The sequence below is a fragment of the Haematobia irritans genome, chromosome 4 (genome assembly GCF_050003625.1).
Source record: "Haematobia irritans isolate KBUSLIRL chromosome 4, ASM5000362v1, whole genome shotgun sequence".
Lineage (NCBI taxonomy): Eukaryota > Metazoa > Arthropoda > Insecta > Diptera > Muscidae > Haematobia > Haematobia irritans.
This window is the reverse complement of record NC_134400.1, coordinates 54073549-54094437: the sequence shown is the minus strand read 5'-3', so window position 1 is coordinate 54094437 and position 20889 is coordinate 54073549. Positions and strand designations below refer to the sequence as shown.

The following is a 20889-nucleotide window of genomic DNA, read 5'->3' as shown; positions in this document are numbered from 1 at the left end:
AATCGGGCGGTAAATGGGGGTTTTTTAGCTCTAGATTACTGTTACAAATACAAAGTAAAACTGTTTTGCTCCATCCCAATAAACACAAACGTTTGAAAAATACTAAAATGCAATAATTTTTCAAACATTTTTTCAAAGGATTAGGGTAATATTCAAGTTGAGAAATTGTTGAGAAAATCGCGTTCTCAACAAAAAACAGACATTACCCTCAACAGTAAAATTCAACACAATAGCAATAATCTCTCAATTGTAATCCTCAAATTGAAATGCATTGCTACTCAATAATTTCTCAAACAGTTTTCAATGTGAGACAAATTAAAAACTAATATTGCTGCGAATATTTTCTAACCACAATTTGCATGAAAGTCAATCCCAGTTCTTACTGAAAGTCAACACTAAATTTCTAGTGATTTTGTACATTTTATTAATTTTTTTCGTTAAAAATATAATAATATTAAAAATAACATTAACAATATATAAAAATAATAATATGTTATAATACCAATCAAAACATAATTATCTTATTAAAGGTATTAATAACTAAAACTATCAATACAACTTTAAATAACTTAAACATTTTTCATGTATAATTTCCCCCATAATGTTGGTGTCACATAACTATTAATTAATTATTAATTAATATGCTGACAATTTCAAATAATTTCTATCGAGGAACTTGCTGGCCTGCGTGTTAGAATAGATTCCATCAAGAGGAATTCACAAAATATCAAACTGATGACGGAATGTAAATTGATGTAATGCACATTTTCATCCAGAAGTTCTTGATTTAGGAACTGTTGCACTTTGTTTTAATTGGTTGCACTTTGCAAGTTTTCTGGAATCTTTTCTTTGTTGTTTCCTTCATCATTTTTTCACCGGTCAACATCTTCCAAGAATATAACATCCAATGATTTTAGTTTTCTGCAAAACAATCGAGTTTTGTGATTTTCATTAAGTTTTCATTTCACTTTTTATTTTGACTTACCAATTATAATTACCGTTTTGGATTAATTTCAGTTTTATGTCAATAAAAATAACTGACCACGTACTTCGTGGCACAAAATGTATTGAAGCCCACAAAATTCCTCAAGAACGTTGGTGTCACAAAATTCTTGTAAAACGCATTAAAATTCGGGAAATTAGCAAGGAACTTGATGACTAGAGAGTTAGAATAAATTTCCAGCAATTTCAATTCACAAAATATCAAATTAAACCGATGATGCGATGTAAATTAAACTATAGGCGTGATGCGAATTATCACCCAGTAGTTGATATGGAAAAGCATAAATACCAAGTTTAATTCATTGTACTTTAATTCATTGTACTTTGATTTATGGAAACTTTTTCTTTTCGATAAGCCACCATCATTTTTCATTGGTCAACCTCTTAATATTTCCAAGAATGCAGCATCCAAATATTTTAGTTTTCTGCAATGAGATTTAAATTTAGTGACTTCTCTAAAGTGTTGATTTAATTTTTCATATTGACTTACCAATTATTATAAACTATTTGAAGCAGTTCCAGTTACTTGTCCAACATTTTTTCATCGGTCAGCTTTTTAATGTTTTAAAGAACGTAGAATCCATAATTTTAGTTTTCGGCAAAGAGATATAATTTAGTGTCTTCCTTAAAGTTTCATATCATTTTTTTTTATTTTCACTTACGTATTATTAGAAACTATTTGGAGTAAATTCAGTTTTTTGTCTAAAATGTTTTTTATTTCTTTCAATTGACCACGAACTTCGTTGCACAAACAAGTATTGAAAACCACATGGTTTTTTCGTTGCATTTTAGGGTAGTGTTTTGTCAAAGTTTTCTCATATTATCTTCAACCCCTTTTCAAAGATTTCGTCAACATTTTGGCAAATTGGAAGTAATTCGCAAACAATTTGAAGATGTATTGAATATGAGCTGTTTCAAGTCAAGTTGAATTTATGTTGATAATTATAGTTACCCTCAAACTGAAAAGTTGTTGCATTTGAAAAACGCTCATCCTGTGTTTATTGGGATCCCAATAAACACAAACGTTTGAAAAATGCTAAATTTCAACAATTTTTCAAACATTTTTTCAAAGGATTAGGGTAAGATTCAAGTTGAGAAAATCGCGTTCTCAACAAAAAACAGACATTACCCTCAACACTGAAATTCAACACATTAGCAATAATATCTCAAGTGTTATCCTCAAATTGAAATGCATCGCTACTCAATAATTTGTCAAACAATTTTCGATGCGAGTCAAATTCAAAATTAATATCGTTGCAAATACTTTTCAACCTAAATTTGTATGAATGATATCCCCACTTCAAATTGAAAGTCAAAGCCAAAATTCTATGAATTTTGTATAATTTATTCATATTCATCAAAATAAAATATATAATAATACACTACACTACATAGTACACTACAATACCAATTGATAAATAATAATCTTATTAAACATATCAACAAATAAGAACAAAAACAAACAACAAAACCAAAGACAATTAAAGAAGAAGACATGAATTGGGCATGTTGTTATTCTTTTTTCTCAAGAACCAGAGATTAGCCCCATACATGTTCGTTGAGAAGTTGCAACTTTTTTTCGGTTTCTCTTTTCATTTTGCTTTCGTAACAAAACCTAATTCTCTTATTTTAGCAATTTTTTTAACTTTTAAAAGAACAAAAACACTTCATGAAACATTTAATTAATAATTTAGTGCAAACGACACAGAAATTGGCAGGAACTTGTGAGAAAATAGCAAAATAAAAATTGTCTGTATCAAACCAGTAAGTTCGAAGCGCTTTTCCTACAAGTATGGGGCTAATCTCTGGTTCTTAGCACTAACACTATCAAAGCCCAATTCATGTCTTCTTTTTCTATGGTCTTTGAACAAAACTTTAAATATCTTAAACATTATTAGTAAACACTTTTACATTGATAATTGGATTTCCTTCCTTTTGGTGTCATTAAAATTTATTAACATGCGGGCAATTTGAAATTAGGAACGTACTGGACCGCGTGTTAGAATTGCTTTCCAGGAGAAGGAATTCACAAAATATCCATTTTAAACTGATAATAGCATCATCCAGAAGTTGTTGATTTCAACAATTTGTTGTTTTTAACAATTTTAATTGGTTGCACTTGTAATGTTTCTGGAAACTTTTTCTTGTCGATAAGCCACTCATTTTTCATTGGTCAGCTTCTTAATGTTTGGTCAGCTTCTTAATTTAAATCTCTTTTCTGCAAAGAGATTTAAATTTAGTGACTTCTCTAAAGTGTTGATTTAATTTTTCATATTGACGTACCAATTATTATAAACTATTTGAAGCAGTTCCAGTTAATTGTCCACCATTTTTTCATCGGTCAGCTTTTTAATGTTTTCAAGAACGTAGAATCCATAATTTTTGTTTTCTGCAAAGAGATATACATTTAGTGACTTCCTTAAAGTTTTATTTCATTTTTTATTTTCACTTACCTATTTTTATAAACTATTTGGTTATTTGTCTAAAATTTTCCTTTTTTTTATTTCTTGCAATTGACCACGAACTTCGTTGCACAAATAAGTATTGAAAACCACATGGTTTTTTCGTTGCATTTTAGGGTAGTGTTTTGTCAAAGTTTTCTCATATTATCTTCAACACCTTTTCAATGATTTCGTCAACAGTTTGGCAAATTGGAAATAGTTCGCAAATAATTTGAAGATGTATTGAAGGTGAGCTATTTCAAGTCAAGTTGAATTTATGTTGAAAATTATATTTACCCTCAAATTGAAAAGTTGTTGCATTTGAAAAACGCTCATCCTGTGTTTATTTAGATCGTTCCTATTACTGAGTAAAACACAATATTCAATACTCGGCATCCATAACCCTTATGCATCGGCAATGACGTTGTAATGGGATATCATTATGTTTTCGTTTACTTTGTGACGCAGATTGGGAAGTACTTGACTGCCTATGACACGTCAACGTAAAAGTAATACGGAAAATTGATCAGAAATGTGGAGTAGTTGTATCGATAAAATCGGTAGGATGTAATCGATTTTGTAATGACGTTTTTTACCAATGGGATCTTTGTTTGTGTTTTTATTCTCTCTGCTTGAGAATAAAAACACAAAAGGACGAAAATTTCTCTTCTACAAAAACAAACAAATGTCAACCGTATAGATGTCGCACAATGCCTGCAGCTTCGGTATTACCGACGTTGCGGTCGAAGCGCTGTTTTGATAAAAACAAAAAAATGTCACAATGCCTGCAGCTTCGGTATTACCGACGTTGCGGTCGAAGCGCTGTTTTGATAAATTGTTTATAAAGGCATCGGCAGTTATAATTTCAAATTGTCTGCCAAAAAAATTTAATGGAATGAAAACATTTATAAAAAAGAACACTTGTTACTACAAAGTTTTTAATTACTATTACAAAGTTTTTAAATTCTATTTTATTTACGTTTTGTAAAGTCGGCAGAGAACTGAACTTGGTGACGCCGACGCAAACTGTATGATATTTGAGAGAAGTGCCGACAAAAACTGCGTGATATTTTCCTCATGACTGTCACCTACTGAAGGCCTCTGGGGAGGGGGCTTAGACCCCCCAGAAAAATTTTAGGCCCCCCAGAATTTGAAAACATATTTACGATTTTCCATTGTTTTTATATAAAATTAAAGAAGTAAATACACTAAGTTTTGCTAAAGACTTTCATGCATAATCGATTTACTTGGGTTGTGGTAACAGTTGCCGGTGGCAATATGAAGTTTTATTTCTTAACATTGTCTTCTAAATTGTAAGTTAGTTTCTTTATTATAAGTGAATGCTTGAAGTCTGATATATATGAAATAAAACTTATGATTTAAGTTCCTAAATTTATGTTTACTTTATGTTAACTATTTAGTCTGATTTTTAGTCAGTTTAATTAAATAAATAGTAATTGGCATTAGAACTATTCTTTCATAAATGCATATATTAATAATGCTGCAAAAAAGCGTCGCCAAAAAACTAGTGAAAAGTTCTTTTTGGGTCTCGGAGTGGTGCAAAATTGGCGAAGATGCGATGACTGTAATATGAACTGTCATAGGACGGATGTCTACCATTTCAACGGCCGTTGCACTGAATTTGCATCACTTCTTAAGGTGTGATCCGAATTCAGTGTTTTGAATGTGAATTACAAAATTTTGTGATATTTTCCCGAATAAATAATTTTTATAATTTTTAATGCATTCCAATGCAAACTTTCGCCCTGGAATATTTTCAAAAATGATCGATTTTTCTAGCATTCTTCCGACAAAATGTGAATATTATTTAAACAAAAAAGATCGAATAATAAACAAAATAACTCAAGTTAATTTGTACAATTTTATTAATTTTTTTAACCTATTTGAAAAAAAAACAAAAAATTACCCATTAAATATGAAAAAAAAAACAAGCAATAAAAAATTTAATTAAAAAAACTTCCTGTGTAGTTAAAATAATTAACTTCTTTGTGAGGACAGTTTTGGAAGTGCTTTTAAAGTTGTGCCTTTAGCACAACTCCCAATTTTTTTTACTGGGAAAAAGTGTGGAACTACTATTAGTTGCTTTATTAAAAATTAATTGTCCAGTTATGTTGATGTCTGATTTTTTACCCATTTTTATAAAATAAAACATTAATTGAACCTATAAGTTCAGTCTATTAAGTTTTAGCTAGGAAAATTGTCTAGCTAAGCTAATGCATACTGACGCAGTTTCGCTTCATAGTTTCGTTCTCTTGTGTTTTTATTCTCTCTGCTTGCACTGATGAGATGTTGTGGATAGAACACCAATGCAACGATGTTCTGGATAGCCCATACAAATGTTGCATCTAGTGCTAAAAGAAAACAGCCTTATTGTTAATAACATACGCAACCCTGTTTTTTGGGGCAATTTCCAGCACTCATGTTTGTTGGCGGTACTAAACATGGCCTTAACCTTACTAAATGGCACAATTTCCACAAAAGAATGCGATACCCTCGCTGCACTGCACTGTTTTTACAATTGCATTGTTTTTACAATAGAAATTAAAGAGTGTGTTATTGGAACAAAAGGCGAATAAAGTGTAAATATTTTGAAAGAAAAGAAACCACAACACAGACAAAACATATTTCAAGATTGCTCTACAATACAGGCGAATATTCGTAATTAATTTTTCGATTTCGGTACAACTCTGAATAAATGTCACAATGTAGAATTTTACGCAATATGCTGTACATATGTACATTTTTTTGTGCTTCCACCGATGGAGATGGATCACGTGTCAAGCTAACGTTAACGTAAAAAACACTCTTCTTACGTGCAAATATTTTTAATTCACGCATTGTTTATTTACCGACCGCATGTAGAAAATTTATAGCTTTTTGTGGTTGCCGCATTGTGTATGTTCATTTATTGGCATTTTTATTCATTCAAAAACAATGAACAATTGACTGACAAACGCTTTGATTTACTGAAGAAGAATTGGCAATTGTTCTTGCCATTAAATCTCCAAATTGTTGCGTCCTCCAGAATACGGGAAATTTAGTGCATTCTGACAATGCCCTTATTTCAATTGCGCACCATATACTTAACGGTATATATACCGAGCTGCCACTAGGTGTCATCAGTGCTTCCGTGTAATGTGTCATTGTGACGCCACATATTTTTTATTTGTAATACAGATGATCAGATCTTATTCACATCATTGCTGTGCAATACACGTTTGTATTGAGAATTTACATATTGCTTATAAATATTTCGGTATATAGTCTAATTAGCGCCTATAAACAATTGTCAACTTACATTTCAATTAGTTGTACATGTGCATCGAGACTTTAACTGCATAGTGGACCTGGAAAATGTGAACTTAAGTAGTCTGCTAATGTTTTTGGAACATTCAGGTTGGTTCAATAGAAGAAAATAATGGGGTGGGTTCAACCGTAATTGGTAAAAAACGAACATCTGCATACTACATTTATTAAAAAAAATATGTTGTATCTTAAAAGATACAGTGCGCATTTTTGGCAATAAAGGAATCAATTTGATTTTTGTAGGGAATATAGATGTTTTTATTTACAAAAATATAAAATATATAATATTTTTAATCTATTAATGATTTTTTAATTTTAATGCAAAAACTCATTCATGATTCATTCATCAATTCATACAAAAACAAGTAAGGAAAGTCTAAAGTCGGGCGGGGCTGACTATATTATACCCTGCACCTCCACTATAAAGGTTTATGTTCCCATACACATATATATTTAAATCTGACCAGATCCGGACAAAATTTGTCAGAGTTCTACAACATTTAAAGACTTTAAATTTAAGTCGGGTTGGAACACAATGTTAGTAAAAAAAATATGGGAAACATTTAAATCTGAACCAATTTTGAGGCAACTTCACAAAAGTGTATTTATGATTTATGGGACGATAGATATGTATTAGAAATAAGAGAAAATTTGAGTCACTTCTACAAGCATTGGCGATTTTATTTTTATTTTTTGCCCAAATCGGAAAACATATATATGGAGGCTATATCAAAATCTGAACCGATTTCAAATTTGACGTGCATACTTAGTATTTTAATTCTAATCCCTGTGCAAAATTTCACGTAAATTGGACTACAACTTTGACCTCTGTGGTAATATGACGGAAAATCGGACGAAAGATATATATATATATATATATATATATATATATATATATATATATATATATATATATATATATATATATATATATATATATATATATATATATATATATATATATATATATATATATATATACATATACATATATATATATATATATATATATATATATATATATATATATATATATATATATATATATATATATATATATATATATATATATATATATATATATATATATATATATATATATATATATATATATATATATATATATATATATATATATATATATATATATATATATATATATATATATATATATATATATTCCAAAGCTGGAATAGTTGCTGGCTTATTTCTGTAGACTTTAGACTTGACGTAGCCCCACAAAAAATAGTCTAAAGGCGTCAAATCGCATGATCTTGGTGGCCAACTTACCGGTCCATTTCTTGAGATGAATTGTTCTCCGAAGTTTTCCCTCAAAATGGCCATAGAATCGCGAGCTGTGTGGCATGTAGCGCCATCTTGTTGAAACCACATGTCAACCAAGTTCAGTTCTTCCATTTTTGGCAACAAAAAGTTTGTTAGCATCGAACGATAGCGATCGCCATTCACCGTAACGTTGCGTCCAACAGCATCTTTGAAAAAATACGGTCCAATGATTCCACCAGCGTACAAACCACACCAAACAGTGCATTTTTCGGGATGCATGGGCAGTTCTTGAACGGCTTCTGGTTGCTCTTCACTCCAAATGCGGCAATTTTGCTTATTTACGTAGCCATTCAACCAGAAATGAGCCTCATCGCTGAACAAAATTTGTCGATAAAAAAGCGGATTTTCTGCCAACTTTTCTAGGGCCCATTCACTGAAAATTCGACGTTGTGGCAGATCGTAAGTCTATTCATGATGAAATGTCAAAGCATACTGAGCATCTTTCTCTTTGACACCATGTCTGAAATCCCACGTGATCTGTCAAATACTAATGCATGAAAATCCTAACCTCAAAAGAATCACCCTTTATATATATATATATATGGGAGCTATATCTAAATCTGAACCGATTTCAATCAAATTTAGCACACTTGACTACACAACTAATTGTACTCCTAGTGCAAAATTTCAACCAAATTGGGGTAAAAATGGCTTCTGGGGCCATATAAGTCCATATCGGGCGAAAGATATATGTGGGAGCTATATCTAAATCATAACCGATTTCAATCAGATTTAGCACACTTGACTATAGTACTAATTGTTCTCCTTGTGCAAAATTTCAAGCAAATTAGGGTAAAACTCTGGATTCTGGGTCCAATTTCTTCCAAAATCAATACGGTTCTATTCTGACCCAAAATCGAAATTTGTGCCAAGTTTGAAGACGATTTTAAAACTGTGACCTAGACTTTGATCACAAAAATGTGTTCACAGACAGACGGACGGACAGACGGACATGGCTAGATCGACTCAGGGACCCACCCTGAGCATGTGTCTATCTCGTCTCCTTCTGAGTGTTGCAAACATATGCACTAACTTTAATACCCTGTTCCACAGTGTGGCGCAGGGTATAAAAACTGGGATGCAAGTAATTCAATGTTACAGTAATCATAAGTAACTAAAAGGTTATTCCTTTCGCTTTAAAAGTATAAGGAAGGATTTTTATTTATTTTAATCCAATAAAAACTATAAACTAAAAATCCCCAGATTTGACCTCCGGAGCCTCTTGCAGGAGCAAAATTCATCCGATCCCGTTGAAATTTGGTACGTGGTATAAGTATATGGTCTCTAACAACCATGCACGAATTGGTCCATATCGGTCCATAATTATTATAGCCCCCATATAAACCGATCACCAGATTTGTCCTCCGGAGCCTCTTGGAGGAGCAACATTCATCCGATCCGGTTGAAATTTGGAACGTGATGTTAGTATGTGGTCTCTAACAAACACGCAAGAAGTGGTCCATATCGGTCCATAATTATATATAGACCCCATATAAATCGATCCCCAGATTTGACCTCCGGAACCTCTTGGAGGATCAAAATTCATCCGATTCGGTTGAAATTTGGTACGTGGTGTTAGTATATGGTCTGTAACAACCATGCAAAAATTGGTCCATATCGGTCCATAATTATATATAGCTCCCATATAAACCGTTTCCCAGATTTGATCTCCGGAGCCTCTTGGAGGAGCAAAATTCATCCGATCCGGTTGAAATTTGGAACATGGTGTTAGTTATCTTATTCAACCGTCGAACTGAACGGACGTGTTTTCTAATAGCGGAGTATTTCATCGTAATAAGTACTTATTACGAATTTCATGTGCGGTGGAAATAATAAACCACCATGCAGCGAAATTCAAAGTCATCCACTGGGTTGCTAACTTCAGGGCCCAGTGGACGGGTAACGACTGAAGTTATAAATTTGGGCAGCGACCAAGAGTCAGGCCCAATTAATCGACCTGTAGACGGGTCGACTGGCGGTGACACTTTGGCAAGTCGAACCTTTTCTAAGGTGACGACATCAAAAGGAGGCAATCCCTCTCGAAAGAGATTCAAGGAACGAAGAAATGCTTTGTTTATCCTAAAGAAATTAGGATCAGTCGACCCAAGCACGTTGTCGGCTAAGCAAAGCGATTCCTTAAAATGGGCTCAAGGAATTCTTGAAGCTGGAAAAAGGGAACGATCACCGGATGAGCTACCATCCTCCAAACGGGATCAAAGATCGTTTGCTTCAGTTGCAAAAGACAGCCTTGTGATGGCTATTATTAATAAAGGAGCATTGGACGGTATGATTCCAAGGCAAAAATGGGGGGAAATTGAGAACGCGATGTCTGGTGTCTACTCAGAGGTGCGAAAAAAGTTTCCCGGACCAAGTCCTCGACGGCAAGATGCTGGATGGTATCAAGGACGATATAAGTTAATAGCTTTTGCAGACCAGAGGTCTATGGATTGCTTTAAAGCTGCATTGATGCTAATTGGTGAAGTTTGGGAAGGAGCCGCTTTGGAGTTAGTCGATAAAAAAGACATACCGGCTAAACCTAGAGCACATGCATGGATACCGGCAAACCCTCCTGATCCTGAGTCAATACTAGAGAGACTAAAAGAATGTAACCCAGATATTCCAACCCCCGATTGGAGGGTTGGTCGTTTGGATGAGGTGGATGGACCAAGACGACATGCGGTGTTTATATTAAACATAGAGTCGCTGCCACATCTAGCCCAGACCCAAGGACGAGTAAGTTATGGCTTTCATGATATCCATATGAAGGTATACAAAAGCGATCAGCCAAAGGATACCGAAATGGACAAGCCTCCGGTAGAGTCAGCAGTGAAAAAATCTCCTAGCGAAGCCGAAGGAGACATAAAACCTACAGACTATGGCGAAAATCATATGCGGGAAGTTTCTACAGGCTCAAGCCTCACCAAAGCTGAACCGCGGATTGTTGCGAGAGTCACCGAGATCTGTGAAGAGGAAGCCCTTGATGACTCAATTGAAGCGGCTGATGTGACGGTGGTTGAAAATTTGGATGGTTCTACGGTTCCTCCAGATAAATCTTCACCATTGTAAGGCCGCTTGTGCTGCCTTAAAAGTTCTCCTGATGAAAGGAGACATAGATATAGTTCTTATTCAAGAACCATACATATATAAGAACAAGATCTGTGAATTAAGCACTCCGGGTTTCAAACTTTTGCATAATACCGGTAACGATATAAATCGAGCATGTATAATTGCTAAAATCGAACTAAACGTGTTTCTGCTTCCTTCATTGAGCAATGCAGACACTGTCGTAGCCAGTCTAGAGATATCCACATGCAAATATTGGGTATCTTCGGTCTACATGGGACATGATAGGGATATGCCACCCTGTGCCGTTAAGACCTTAGTTGAGGAGTCACTAAAAACAAAGACAAAACTCATTATGGGATGCGATGCAAATGCACATCATAGTATTTGGGGAAGTAGTGATACTAATGCAAGGGGAGAGTCGCTAATAGAGTTTATTTTGCGTACTAACCTGGTAGAACCTTCGTCACCAGGAACAGACAAGAGGTTTTGGACGTAACGTTGACCTCTCCGGAACTGAATGATAAGATATCTGAGTGGCAAGTTTTGAGGGAACATAGCTTCTCAGATCATCGCTACATCAGTTTCAGATTGGCTGTTCGTACTTCAAAGACCATATTTCCGCCAAATGTTAGGAAAGCTGATTGGAATAGGTATAGGGAATCGTTCAATTTGATGATACCGGAAGTGCCGGAGACAAATATGGGCACTGTGCAAGATATCGAACACGCAGTGGAGCGGATTACTAAGGCCTTCAACATTTCACTGAAAGCTGCATGCCCTAGAGGAAAGCCAAGGGGAAAAAATCGGCCGCCATGGTGGACTACGGAGTTAAGTAATATGAGGAAATCCTGCAGGAAGCTCTTTAACAAAGCAAAGTCCACAAGAGCTCCGGAGGATTGGGACACTTACAAGATGAATCTGAGAGAATATAAACGAGAACTGAGAAGGTCTCAACAAAACTCTTGGGATGATTACTGTAGCAGTATTGAGAATACGTCAGAGGCTTCCAGACTACGGAAGGTACTAGCATCCACTAACACCGCTCCAGGTTTCATTAAAACATCGGAGGGAAATTGGACAACGTCCAGTGAGGAGACGTTGGAGATACTTTTGGACACACACTTCCCTGGAAATCAGACGGTTGAACCATGTTCCGGCGGTGTAACAGAGGCTCAGCGATCATTTCCTATCGAGGAAATTGTGTCGGAATCTAGAATAAAATGGGCTTTAAATAGCTTTGGACCATTCAAATCCCCCGGACCTGATGGAATTACTCCGGCGGAGTTACAGGCAGTGGCTGGAAGAATTATCCCCTGGTTGACGGTGATATATAAACAATGTGTAAACTTAGCATATATTCCAGAAAAGTGGAGGGAAACAAAAGTCGTCTTCATACCTAAAGCAGGAAAAGCCTCTCACTCGAGTGCTTATCCTCATTCCTACTTAAGACCCTGGAGAGGATGATAGACATGTATCTTAGAACTACCGTGGATTCAGGTTTGCTCTCGAAACGACAGCATGCATACTCGAAGGGCAGGTCTACTGAGACCGCATTGCATGAACTGGTCAGCTTTATTGAAAGCTCACTATCTGTCAAAGAATACACAATCGTGGCGTTTCTAGACATCGAAGGGGCGTTCAATAATATCTATCCGAGCTCGATATTAAATGGACTGACAACTCTGAATGTTGATCCAGGTATTCTTAGGCTGTTAGACGAACTTCTAATGAAGAGACGTATTTCAGCCACACTAGGGCAAGCAAACATACAAAGGTATGTGAACAGAGGCACTCCCCAAGGAGGAGTTCTATCACCTCTTCTTTGGAATGTTGCTATAAACAACCTTCTGGTTTCTCTAGAAAAAGAAAGGATAAAAGTGGTGGCATACGCAGATGATGTGGAGCTAGCAGTCAGGGGAAAATTCCCATCCACAATCAGAGATATTATACAGAGAGCTCTCCGGATGACTGAGAAATGGGCGAAAGATAATGGTCTTGGTGTAAATCCAGCAAAGACAGAAATAGTCATGTACTGCAAAGATCGCAAAACTCCCACGGTTAGGCCCATTTCCTTAGGGGGTACTGAAATTCCCTTTGGTGAGTGTGCAAAATACCTTGGCGTTATTTTGGACAGGAAGCTGAATTTTAGGCTTAATATTGAAGAGAGGGCGAGAAAAGCCACGGTAGCTTTGTACTCGTGCAAAAAGGCAATAGGGAAAAAGTGGGGACTAAGACCAAAAATTGTGCATTGGCTATACACGGCAGTGGTTAGACCTATAATGCTATATGGTGTTGTAGTCTGGTGGCCGGCACTTCAGAAACCGACTTGTTTAGATAAAGTTCAGCGTATGGCGAGCTTATGTATTTCAGGCGCATTTAGTAAGACAGGAACAGACTCCCTTAATGTCATGCTACATCTATTGCCTTTAGACATTTTGGCCAAACAGTCAGCTGCAAGGCTGTGCGGTTGCGCGAGCTATCGCTGTGGTCGGAAAAAATGTACGGTCATAGTTCGGTCCTCAAAGTAATGCCAGATGTGCCTAACGTAGTAGATTACACCCTGGCAAAACCACTTTTCGACAAAAAGTTTGAAACTCTAATTCCCAACAGTGAGGCGTGGTGTACACAGACCCCGGGGAATAAAAGATATATAGATTTCTATACTGATGGCTCCAAATTGAATGGACAAGTGGGGTTCGGAGTATATTCTAAAGATCTGGAAATTCGAATAGCGAAAAGATTACCTAATCACTGTAGTGTTTTTCAGGCTGAAATATTGGCAATAAGAGAGGTGGTGAATTGGCTGAGAAGTAATGTTCCAACAAATATTGGCATTAATATATACTCAGACAGTCAACCTGCAATAAAATCCTTGGACTCTGTGTTCCTTAACTCAAAAACGGCCATAGACTGCCGCAAATCTCTCAACGAGATGGCTGAGCAGTACAATATTCACCTAATATGGGTGCCTGGTCATAGGAACATACCGGGGAACTGTGAAGCAGATGTGTTAGCAAGGCTAGGAACTACCTTACATATTCCAGGGGAACTAGAATCTGTTGGTATGCCTCTGGCCACCTGCAAGCTCTTACTGCGTGAGAAGGCTGTTATGATGGCCAATATTCGATGGGAAAATTGCAAGGGTTGTAACGACACCAAGCAAATATGGCCCCATTTAAACTTAAACCGCACACTAGATATGCTAGTGTTCTCAAGGCGTCAGATAGCACTCCTAATATCTGCTATAACGGGTCGCTGCCTGATAGGCGAATTTGCAAAAACTATAGGTGCGAAGTATAATGACTATTGTATAAGCTGTCATGACGTGGAGGAAAAGGAATCAATTAAACACCTCTTGTGTGAGTGTCCTGCTTTTTGTGTAAGGCGTAAGCGAATTTTAGGAGCATATAGCTTTAGATTACTGGCTGACCTGGAAAACGTTAACTTAAGCAGTTTGTTAATGTTTTTGGAGCAATCTGGTTGGTTCCACAAAAGTTAATAATAGAGAAGGTTCAGTGGTTAAGACTAGAAGTGCCCATACGTAATAGGTACTTTTAGTTAAATGTGGTATCACAATGGACTGAATAGTCTAAGTGAGCCTGAAATTTAATCGGGCTGCCACTTTAACCTAACCTAACCTAACCTAGTATATGGCCGCTAATAACCATGCCAAAATTGGTCCATATCGGTCTATAGTTATATATAGCTGATCATACAAAAATTGGTCCATATCGATTCATAATCATGGTTGCCACTCTAGTGTTTGATTTATTGTCATACATGTACGATTAGATATGGTCCAATATATGCTAGATCCAATTAGATATGATGCCATATATAAATATATACATTTATATCTTATCAGATATTGTTTATATAATTAGATATAACAATATATATGCTGAGATCTGGCATTATATCTAATCATATATAACACAATATGTGTCATATCTATGTAGTATGTGATCAGATATAACTAGATAGATAATTATATATGATCAGATCCACCGATTTTTACACGGGCTATCAAAATTTTATTTCTATAGAAAATTTTGTCAAAATTTTATTCCTAAAGAAAATTTTGTCTTATTTTATTTCTATAGAAAAGGTTGCCAAAATTTTATTTCTATAGAAAATGTTGTCAAAATTTTAATTTTATAGAGAATGTTGTCAACATTTTAATTCTATAGAAAAATTTGTCAAATTTTTATTTCTATAGAAAATTTTGTCAAAATTTTATTTCTGTAGAAAATTTTGTCAAAATTTTATTTCATATTTGTTGTTTTGATCTCAGCTTTAAAACCATTGTGTTGACTAAACTACAAGAGTAGATTAACCAACAGAGGAAAAGAATGTTTGTCAAATTTATTTGCGCGTCCATCCAACCATCTTGCAGTCTATAGGGCTTTGCCCAAATAAATTTGACAAACATTCTTTTCCTCTGTTTGTTAAGCTACTCTTGTAGTTTAGTCAACACAATGGTTTTAAAGCTGAGATCAAAAAAACAAATATGATTGAAGTACAAACCCACAATAAAAAAACAAAACACGAAAATTTTATTTCTATAGAAAATTTTGTCAAAATTTTATTTCTATAGAAAATTTTGTCCAAATTTTACTTCTATAGAAAATGTTGTAAAGATTTTATTTTGTCAAAATTTTATTTCTATAGAAACTTTTGTTAAAATTTTATTTCTATAGAAAATTTTGTCAAGATTTTATTTCTATAGAAACTTTTGTTAAAATTTTATTTCTATAGAAAATTTTGTCAAGATTTTATTTCTATAGAAACTTTTGTTAAAATTTTATTTCTATAGAAAATTTTGTCAAAATTTTATTTCTATAGAAAATTTTGTCAAACTTAATTATATACGTATTTAATCGGCCTTTTTTAGTTTAATATATATCACGTATGGACTACCTTGCAATTTAGAAGACGGTGTTAGGAAGTTTTAAGATATCTTGCCATCGGCAAGTGTTACCGCAACCCATGTAATTCGATTGTGGATGACAGTCTTCAGTAGAAGTTTCTACGCAATCCATTGTGGAGGGTACATAAGCTTCGGCCTGGCCGAACTTACGGCCGTATATACTTGTTTAGTTTAATATATATCCCGTATGGGCTACCTTGCAATTTAGAAGACGGTGTTAGGAAGTTTTAAGATACCTTGCCATCGGCAAGTGTTACCGTAAACCACTACAAAAAAAAAAAAAAAAACACTAAAAAAAAGTGAACTCTCTATTTCACTAAAGCCAATTTAACTTTATTTTAGTTCATAGAAATATTATGTTTGGAGAAAGGTTTCTTTACTCTAATACTTTTTTGTGTACGCTAGTTAAATTAACTAAACCCGAGGAAAAAGATATACTTAAATGAAGCATAAAGATTAACTAAATTCGTGTCTTCCACAAAATAGTTCAGAATTTCTTTAAATTTGTAAATTTTACCAAAAATGCGTCCATCGTGAACTTCGTATGTCACTAAAGACATTCTTGTAATTTTGAACTCCAAGTTTTTTCTTCAAAATACAAAATTTTCTTTAACAAGTGAAAAAACTTAGTTATGTCTAATAAATTTCCTTGTATTTGTCGAAAAATAATTACTTACTTTTATGACATCGGCGTGATGCCAACGTTTGTAATACTGTTTAGTTAAAATTTTCTACAAATATTCAAAATTTTCTAAAATTAACCGAAAGTTTTCTTCCTGGTGGGTTCACTGTTTTTTCGGTGTAGGTTAGGTTAGGTGGCAGCCCGATGTATCAGGCTCACTTATACTATTCAGTTCATTGTGAACCACATTGGTGAACTTCTCTCTTATCACTGAGTGCTGCCCGATTCCATGTTAAGCTCAATGACAAGGGACCTCCTTTTTATAGCCGAGTCCGAACGGCGTTCCACATTCCAGTGAAATCACTTAGAGAAGCTTTGAAACCCTCAGAAATGTCACCTGCATTACTGAGGTGGGATAATCCACCGCTGAAAAACTTTTTGGTGTTCGGTCGTAGCAGGAATCGAACCCACGACCTTGTGTATGCAAGGCGGGCATGCTAACCATTGCACCACGGTGGCTCCCACCGCAACCCAATTAATTGGATTGTGGATGACAGTCTTCAGTAGAAGTTTCTGCGCAATCCATGGTGGAGGGTACATAAGCTTCGGCCTGGCCGAACTTACGGCCGTATATACTTGTTTCTTATTGTAATCCAGTGACTGGTTCCATCTAGTCGGGTGTCCCTTGAAGGTGCTGGGCTTGTATTAGGATTTCTCCTTTTTTCATATATTTGCTTTTCCAATAGCTGGATCAGTTTTTATACCCTGCGCCACACTGTGGAACAGGGTATTATAAGATAGTGCATATGTTTGCAACACTCAAAAATGCTCAGGGTGGGCTCCTGAGTCGATATAGCCATGTCCGTCTGTCCGTGAACACATTTTTGTAATCAAAGTCTAGGTCGCAGTTATAGTCCAATCGACTTCAAATTTGGCACAAGTATGTGTTTTAGCTCAGAATAGAACCCTATTGATTTTGGAAGAAATCGGTTCAGATTTAGATATAGCTCCCATATATATATTTCGCCCGATATGGACTTATATGGCCCCAGAAGCCAGAGTTTTTCTCTAATTTGCTTAAAATTTTGCACAAAAAGAACAACTAGTATTATAGTCAAGTGTGCCAAATTTTATTGAAATCGGTTCAGATTTAGATATATCTCCCATATATAGCTTTCGCCCGATTTACACTCATATGACCACAGAGGCAAATATTTAACTCCGATTTAGTTGAAATTTTGCAAAGGGAGTAGAATTAGCATTGTAGCTATGCGTGCCAAATTTGGTTGAAATCGGTTCAGATTTAGATATATCTCCCGTATATAGCTTTCGCCCGATTTGCACTCATATGACCACAGGAGCCAATTTTTTGCTCCGATTTAGTTGAAATTTTGCACAGGGAGTAGAATTAGCATAGTAGCTATGCGTGGCAAATTTGGTTGAAATCGGTTCAGATTTAGATATATCTCCCGTATATAGCTTTCGCACGATTTACACTCATATGATCACAGAGGCCAATTTTTAACTCCGATTTAGTTGAAATTTTGCACAGGGATTAGAATTAGCATTGTAGCTATGCGTGCCAAATTTGGTTGAAATCGGTTCAGATTTAGATATAGCTCCCATATATATGTTTTTCTGATTTCGACAAAAATGGTCAAAATACCAAAATTTTCCTTGTTAAATCGCCACTGCTTAGTCGAAAAGTTGTAAAAATGACTCTAATTTTCCTAAACTTCTAATACATATATATCGAGCGATAAATCATAAATAAACTTTTGCGAGGTTTCCTTAAAATTGCTTCAGATTTAAATGTTTCCCATATTTTTTTTACTAACATTGTGTTCCACCCTAGTGCAGGATAAGTGAAAATGTTTAAACGGCGAGTTAAAACAAACTACTGTCTTGTTCCACGTGGCCATAATTTTTATTCACAAAAACCATTGTATTAGGTTAGGTTAGGTAAAAGTGGCAGCCCGATTAAGATTCAGGCTCACTTAGACTATTCAGTCCATTGTGATACCACATTAACTAAAAGTACCTATTACATATGGGCACTTCTTGTTTTAACCGCTGAACCTTCTTGATTATTTTTCTTTGTTGAACCAACCAGATTGTTCCAAAAACATTAGCAGACTGCTTAAGTTAACGTTTTCCAGATCCGCCAGTAATCTGAAGCTATATGCTCCTAAAAGTTGCTTGCGCTTTACACAAAATGCAGGACACTCACACAAGAGGTGTTTAATTGATTATTTTTCCTCCGCATCATGACAGCTCATACAATAGTCATTATACTTCGCGCCAATAGTTTTTGCAAAATCTCCTATCAGGCAGCGCCCCGTTATAGCAGATATCAGGAGTGATATCTGACGTCTCGAGAACATTAGCATATCTAGTGTGCGGTTTAAGTTGAAATGGGGCCATATTTGCTTGGTGTCGTTACAACCCTTGCAATTCTCCCATCGAACATTTGCCATCATAACAGCCTTCTCACGCAGCATGAGCTTGCAGGTAGCTAGGGGCATACCAACAAATTCTAGTTCCCCTGGAATATGTAAGGTAGTCCCTAGCCTTGCCAACTCATCCGCTTCGCAGTTCCCCGGTATGTTCCTATGGCCAGGCACCCATATTAGGTGAATATTGTACTGCTCAGCCATCTCATTGAGAGATTTGCGGCAATCGATGGCCGTTTTCGAGTTGAGGAACACAGAGTCCAAGGATTTTATTGCAGGTTGACTGTCTGAGTATATATTAATGCCCACATTTTTTGGAACATTACTTCTCAGCCAATTCGCCACCTCTCTTATTGCTAATATTTCAGCCTGAAAAACACTACAGTGATTAGGTAATCTTTTCGCTATTTGAAGTTCCAGATCATTAGAATATACTCCGAAACCCACTTGTCCATCCAATTTGGAGCCATCAGTGTAGAAATCTATATATTCTTTATTCCCCGGGGTCTGTGTGCACCACGCCTCACTGTTGGGGATTAGAGTCTCAAACTTTTTGTCGAAAAGTGGACTCGCCAAAGTGTAATCCACTACGTTAGGCACATCTGACATTATTTTGAGGACAGAACTGTGACCGTAACGTTTTTCCGACCACAGCGATAGTTCGCGCAACCGCACAGCCGTTGTTGCAGCTGACTGTTTGGCCAAAATGTCTAAAGGCAATAGATGCAGCATGACATTAAGGGAATTTGTTCCTGTCTTGCTGAATGCGCCTGAAATACACAAACACGCCATACGCTGAACTTTATCTAAACCAGTCGGTTTCTGAAGTGACGGCCACCAGACTACAACACCATATAGCATTATAGGTCTAACCACTGCCGTGTATAGCCAATGCACAATTTTTGGTTTTAGTCCCCACTTTTTTCCTATTGCCTTTTTGCACGAGTACAAAGCTACAGTTGCCTTCCTCGCCCTTTCTTCAATATTAAGCTTAAAGTTCAGCTTCCTGTCCAAAATAACGCCAAGGTATTTTGCACAATCACCAAAGGGAATTTCAATACCCCCTAAGGAAATAGGCCTAACCGTGGGAGTTTTGCGATCTTTGCAGTACATGACTAATTCTGTCTTTGCAGGATTTACCCCAAGACCATTGTATTAAGAACTTTCTTCATAAGTTTTTATAATAAAGTACGTTTGCTTAAAGAAAGTTTACTTTTAATGCATGAAGATTTTCATAATATGTTAGTATAGCAGTTTGTTTTTCCTTTAATTATTTAATTTCTTTGTATTTTCGAAAGATTTGCTTAAAAATAGTTTATTCGTCGACATTTTAAAGACAATATTAACGAAATTTTATTATCGGGTTTCCCAAAAAATAGTCAAGTTAACCAAATTAATACAGGTTTTTTAACTTGGTATGGGTATATTATCGTATGGTGGTGTAAAATTGAACCAAAATACAATACCACAGATGAACTACAATTTAAGAGAATTTTAAACTAGACAAGTAGAAAAAAATCTTAAGGGCTAAATTATGGTCAGTATTACTACAGTTTAGTTAATTTTGCAATGGAAAAGGGTTCACTGTTTTTTCAGTGTAGGAGCTGTTATGTCAGGCAAAGGAATAGCCTCTGGTGAATCTGTCAATACAAGTGAGAACATATCTGAAGTTTTGACATAAGGGCAACAGACCAACCAAGTCCA

General features: G+C 35.5%; 1 protein-coding gene and 1 long non-coding RNA gene across 2 annotated transcripts in view; both read right to left on the bottom strand.

Annotated features, from left to right (window-relative positions):
* Positions 1 to 20889, bottom strand: part of Zip71B (Zinc/iron regulated transporter-related protein 71B) — a 129862-nt gene that overhangs the window by 11838 nt on the left and 97135 nt on the right. The window lies entirely within an intron of this gene.
* On the bottom strand, positions 2326 to 4008 carry LOC142236602 (uncharacterized). The gene is made up of 4 exons (XR_012722108.1): positions 3741 to 4008; positions 3456 to 3621; positions 3286 to 3391; positions 2326 to 3220 (listed from the first exon to the last, which is right to left on the bottom strand). It is a non-coding gene; the product is annotated as an uncharacterized LOC142236602 (long non-coding RNA).